Genomic DNA, 6,417 nt, shown 5'->3' with positions numbered 1-6,417 from the left:
TCTCAGCGTTTGTTGATACGAAACAAGGTTTCATTATCACAATATTATACAAGCTATTGATAAGGCCTGTAAATGTACTCGGCTCAAATTAAATACTCGGTACTTGTTATTTCGTTTTGTGCTGTACAAATTCAACAATGGATTCGAAATGATTAAAAAAAAATAGGTTTATCTAAGATACATTTTTATTTTAATCCTCCAACTTGCACGTGCAAATAAAACAATACGTTCATCATCAAACAATTGAATATTATATTTCTTTTTTCCATATAATAAAAAACATTTAACATTACATAACAAGTGGGGTAGTTCGGAGGTAGTAACGGTCACAGACACATCAATCGTAAGGGCGCAAAAGACGCAAGTAATAGGAAAAAATATTGTTTTATTGATCATAAAGTAAATATTTGGTCCGTTTGTTTCTGGAAGCAGGGGCGCAATTCATAGATATGTGGCACTGGGCGCAAGACTTTATAAGAGTGTTTCCCAGCGTGGGGCCCACGTACCAATTTGATTGTTAAGGGGTATTAGGTATAAGTCCCCTAATAATTTTAGAAAGGCTTCGTGGGGCATAGCACAAAAAATGTTGGGAACCACTGCTTCATACAAATACATATTGGAAGTTAAACACTTGATGCAAGACAAGAGTGAGTCTTTATTCAACTGTTTTCCAACGTGGGGCTCACACCACACAGCGGTTCAATTTTATTGTTAAAGAGGCAATTCGAAAATGGACACATCTATAGTTTAACCTATGGCGCATTATGTATATGTCCTTAAGAATTTTAGAAAGGTTCCGTGGGATATGGCACAAAAAGGCTCCTTTATACAAATACATATTGAAAGATAAACACTTGAAGCAAGACAAGAGTGAGACCTTATACCACTATTTTCCAACCTGGGGCCCACGCCCCACAGGCGAAAATTTGATTGTTAAGGCGGGCAATTTGAAAATGAACACATCTAGAGTTTAACCTTATGGTGTATTATCTATATATCCTCTAAGTATTTTAGAAAGGCTTTAATGGGGCATGCACAAAAAAGGTTTGGAACCACTGGTTTATACAAATACAAATTGGAAATGAAACAGAAAACTTGTTGTTCAATTTTAAATTCCTAACCATTCTATGTTTAACTGGTGTTGCTCATTTCGAATATATTCTGATCTAGTTCCAAGAAAAATAAAATTTGAAATTCGCATCTTATCTTTATTTAACTAGTATTACTAATTTCGAATTGCTCTTAACGAATTCCGAGAATAATAATTTTTAAACTTCCGTCTTATGTTTAATTTATACTCTCTGAATTTGTTTTGATCTAATTCCGAGAAAAATTAAATTAGTATTCGTTATTGCCAATTGGTCTAATACCGATATAAAATAAAATTTTAAATTTCTGTCTTGTGTTTAACTAGAATTTCTCATTCATTTTCTCAACTCAGAATTGCTCTGAACTAGTTTTGAGACTTTCTATTTGCTTATGCGTCGATCCAAAGTAAAACTGAACTAATTTTGATTTGCTAAGGTTAGGTTAGGTCCGGTTGTGGTTGATTGAGCTCGGTTAGATTACGTTCGATTTAGTTGGTTTACACATTAGGCCTAACCTAACGCAATCTAAACCAACTAAACAGGTTCTATTTAGTTCAATAGATTAGAGAGCTGATCCTAAAGCTTAGGTTAATTAGTTTATGTTGAGTTAGTTTAGGGTGTTTTGACAAAAGGAACAATACTATATGAAAATAGATGCATTAGTTTTTTTCATATATTAGTAAATAGGTAGGTTGCATTCTACAAAATTACTTCGTAAAAAAATCTGTAAAGAAATAACTTCTTCATAAATCAGGATCAATTAAAACGTTTTCAATGTCATTTAAACATATTTTTAAATCTTTGGTTTTTAACAATTTTTTCGACAGATCTCTTTAATTTCGTGTTCATTACTAACAAGATTTTCTAAATCTTCCAACAGAAAACCACCACCATCTTCTGCATTCAATAAATTTATAACATACTCATCATCTAACATTTTCAGAACTTATTTTTTGATCCTTCTATATAACTGCATTTCTTCATTTCATTGCAGCAAACCGCATTTACGCATTTTTACTGACTTCATAATATCAAAGCTTCCTAATCAGAGGTAATGTTTGACTATAAAGTATATTTTCCTGGGAAAAAATACAAAGATTATTATTTTTACTCTTGATAGACAAAAAAAATTGTTATGTTAACAAAAATCAACATTTCATCGACCATATTTTTATCTAATTATATTTTTAGAAATTTCTTAACAAATTATCTCAAATATTAACTAGGATTCGAATGTGAAATGATCTATGTTTTTAAAGAAATACAAATTTTATTATTTAAGTGTAGTAATAATTATATTAAATTCAATATTACAATAACGATATCACAGATTAGTTCTATTGACATTAGTTACATAACAGTCATCGATAATATTGATATATTTAATTGTTATCGCCGGTTTTCAATGAATACTACAGTTACATAAACAGTTTGTTTTCCTTTTATTAATCATTGTTTTTGTATGGTCTAAAGGCATGTTTATTACTGCCTCCATTAAGAAGATTAATTTATACGACTCTTCTAATTAAACGAGGAATTAAAGTTGTCGTAACATGGAGTGTGTTGCAATAATGACATATTTTTGACTGCAATACGAAATTGAAATTAATTGACAAAATAATAGTAAAACGTTATCTTGATCAGATTTTAGAAAAATATGTATTTGTTGTGTTATAAATGTAACGTAATATATTTTCAAAAATAATTATCATCAATATATATAGTAAGACCTCGATTACCGTTTAGCATGTGTTCTTAGACTATAAACGAAATCCCAACAACCATAATCCCGACAGTACCAATAACCATAATCCCAACTGTATCAAAATTCCGACAGTATCAAAATCCTGACTGTATCAAAATACAGACTGTATCAAAATCCCGACTGTATCCAAATCCCGACTATATCAAAATCCTGACTATAAGAAAATCCCGACTATATCAAAATCCCAACTGTATCAAAATCCTTACTGTATCGAAATCCCGACTATATCAAAATAACGACTGTCGGGATTTCGATATAGACCCACATATAGAAAATTTAGAGAATTTGAGGTTTCGAGCAGACCGCGTCATTATATTGAATTAGCGTTAATCGATGATTATTTTTGAAATACTTCAAATTCAATGCAATAAGTGTTTACCATTGTCCTTGGAATTGTTTTCAAATTTATTTTATATTCTAAGAAGCTCATGAATATCTATATTATAATAAGCAGTTAGTATTATATCTTTTCCAATATTCCTTAAACTGTGTCTCTGTATATGTATGTTTATAAACTTATATAAAATTATCTGATGTTACCATTCTATTTACAAAATATAAATGTTTTGAAGAATTGTTATATAACATCGAACGATTTTAGACAAATTTTGAAGAATTACATTACTGTTGTGCAACTAAAAACAAATGTCTTTTTAAATCTTTGGTTTTTAACATTTTTCGACAGATCTTTAATTTCGTCTTCATTGATGACAAGATTTTCTAAGTCTTGCAATGTAAAACCACCACCATCTTCTGGATTCTATAAATTTCTAACATGCTCTTCATCAACATTTTCAATTTATGTTCATTAAGTCAACATCCTTAGCTACAATTTAATTCTGTTTACACTGATTATAGGTTCTATATCCTTAGTCACATTATTAACACATAATAATCTAGATCAGTGTTTCTCAAACGTTCAAAAATTGTATCGCAAAATGACAGCTGTGTCATAGTGAGAAACTTAGGCTGCTGTACAATTACAAATAAATATGTTGTGTCACTTGTCAGAAGGTCTGAGACACGCAAATCTAACTTCTACTGTTTAAATGATTTTTCCATTTTAAATACTATTAAAGAGACTACAATTAAAACAAACAACTTATTTTTTTTTCAAACTGTTTTTAGTACGAGTCTAAAGTCAGCTCAGTTCAGTGGCTTTTCACCTCGTCTTCCGAGGATCTGAAGTTCTGTTTGCAATTTGCTTACGCGAAATATGAACATGTCATCACATTTCCATTCATTCGGTGCTGAGTAATACACTCGACGTTAAGAACATAACATATATAAAAAACGATTACAAACCTCTTTTTCAACAATGGTGTCATAACTAATATATCAACTTACGCTGCGGTTTGTCAATAAGTTATGTATTGTTTTTTATGTTGCTTGTTTTTTTAAACTTTAAAAAAATATAACTTCCATTTCCTGTTTCCAAACTTGCAAATTATACATTTAATACATAAATAATTTCAAGTTTCATTACGTCAGTTATAATTTATTTAGATTAATTTCTCATCAAATTATTATAAAACTGAATATTTCTATATACAATTAATTTTTTTTTAATATTTTTGTTATTAAACAATATTTAAACAAACTTTTAAGAAAAAACAGTATTTTATTATAACAATATCAATAGAAATTGCTTAAAATATAACATTAAAAATATGTTTTATTACAAGTACTTTTCAAGTTACGAATTTCACATCTCTCGAATTACGAATTCCAGCTGCTTGCTCCTGACTCACTAGAAACAGTTTGAATATAATTAATCACTAATTACTACAAATTATTTTCACTATACCAATTATTATTTCGACTTACGAATTCTTACTTTACTAGTGAACAATCTATCATGTATTATATGTATTTTATCATCTCGTTTTATTTATAATAATTATACAACATAATACTAGTTAAACCAAAAGTAATTGGAAGTAAATGATAACATCCGCAAAAAAACAACTTTTATTTTTCAAACCATTAATTTTTATTTTCCAGTTGTTTTTTTCGAGATTCGATCGTGCTGCCACATTTAAGTGTACACTATTATTAATCCAATAACAGTAAATCGCGTAACGTTCATGAAAGCATTTCATTAATCAAAAACAAATGAAATGGTCGTGACCTTCCGATGTTGTCAGTCCCAGATACTTGCCGTAATTTCATCATTTACTCTAACGTAACTACGATGAAATTCAATGAATTTATTACAGCTTATTAAGCACGTTAATTGATTACATTTCAAGTACCCGTCAATGACAAATGTGCTTCAAATAAATCATAAATCAATCACTTTAAAATAAATCTTCCTTGTTCGAAGGAAAGACCTTGAAAATATTTAAAATTAAACAAAAATCTAACACTTGAAAAAAAGTAAACATACTTGTTTTATATCTTCCTTCTTGGACAAGAAGCAAGAATTTTAATTAATGTTAACAAAAAAATACAGCAATTAATTAAATAAATCTTAAATTACTAAATTAATTCGTTAAGTGAAACTTTGTTTTCAGAGATAAAAATACTATGGCCATAATGGGGATTCTTTTCTTTCAACAAAGAAAAATTGTAATATCTTCTCCAACATTTTCGAAACTAATTGATTGAACCATCTGGATAACTTGATTTCTAATTTATTTCATGTTATTTTCTTCTTGTAGTACAACTTCTGACCATAATTATATATGAAATTGCGGACTTCGTTATATCGAAGCTTCGTTATCAGAGGTAACGTTAACTGAGGTATGACTATATAAAATTATATAAGCAAAATTTAAATCAATTCCCTCGTTTAATATTAATAAACAAGAAGTAACTAATTTTTCTGTTCTAAATTAATTAAAATCTATTTAATAACTTATAAGTCAATTGTCTATTATAATGTAATACATTAAAAATTAATAAACTACTTAATTTAATTGATTTAATTAAACTGATTACAACATTGCTAAAAATGTTACTTTTTTAAATTAATCAATACAATAAGAAAAAATAATGTTTAATTAAATTTATTTTTTAATTTTAATATAAAATTTAGGATAATAGTAAACTTTCATAATAAATCTATTTTTGAAACTATTGTTTGATTAAGATTATATTTAGAAAAAATTATTTTTTTATTAACAAAAAAATAGGTGCATTGTTTCAAATGAAATATATATTTTATTCACTCAATTTTTTACTACAGAAACAACAATAGTGTGAGATTTTTTCAATTAATTACATTTTTAATTAGTTATATTATTATTGTTTGAAAAGTAATCGAATTTAAGTTTTTTTTTTCTTTCGATTTTAATTAATTCCTTCATGATTTGTTTCATTACTTTCTTCACAAGGATAAATGATATGTATAAATCATTTGAAACATTCTCTGTTTACCTTTACAGTATCATGTATACTATTATATAACCAGCAAGGTATGAAACTGATTTGAATAAATGTATAAAATTGCTGGGAATTTATTTGAATGTTTAACTGTCAGTCACTTAACTGAAGATAATAATGTATGAAGTTAAAATGTTGTGTCGAAAATGACAGTTCACTTCCTGCAGAGAAACTGTT

At 27.9% G+C, this 6,417-nt stretch overlaps 1 protein-coding gene across 1 annotated transcript in view; it reads right to left on the bottom strand.

Moving 5' to 3' along the window:
* Window positions 1-6,417, bottom strand: part of LOC108569988 (protein CREBRF homolog) — a 21,933-nt gene that overhangs the window by 13,760 nt on the left and 1,756 nt on the right. The window lies entirely within an intron of this gene.

The sequence above is a fragment of the Nicrophorus vespilloides genome, unplaced genomic scaffold (assembly GCF_001412225.1).
Source record: "Nicrophorus vespilloides isolate i.1.1-1 unplaced genomic scaffold, Nicve_v1.0, whole genome shotgun sequence".
NCBI classification, from domain to species: Eukaryota; Metazoa; Arthropoda; class Insecta; order Coleoptera; family Silphidae; genus Nicrophorus; species Nicrophorus vespilloides.
Note: the sequence above shows the minus strand (reverse complement) of the source record. Positions and strands in the feature narration are given on the sequence as shown.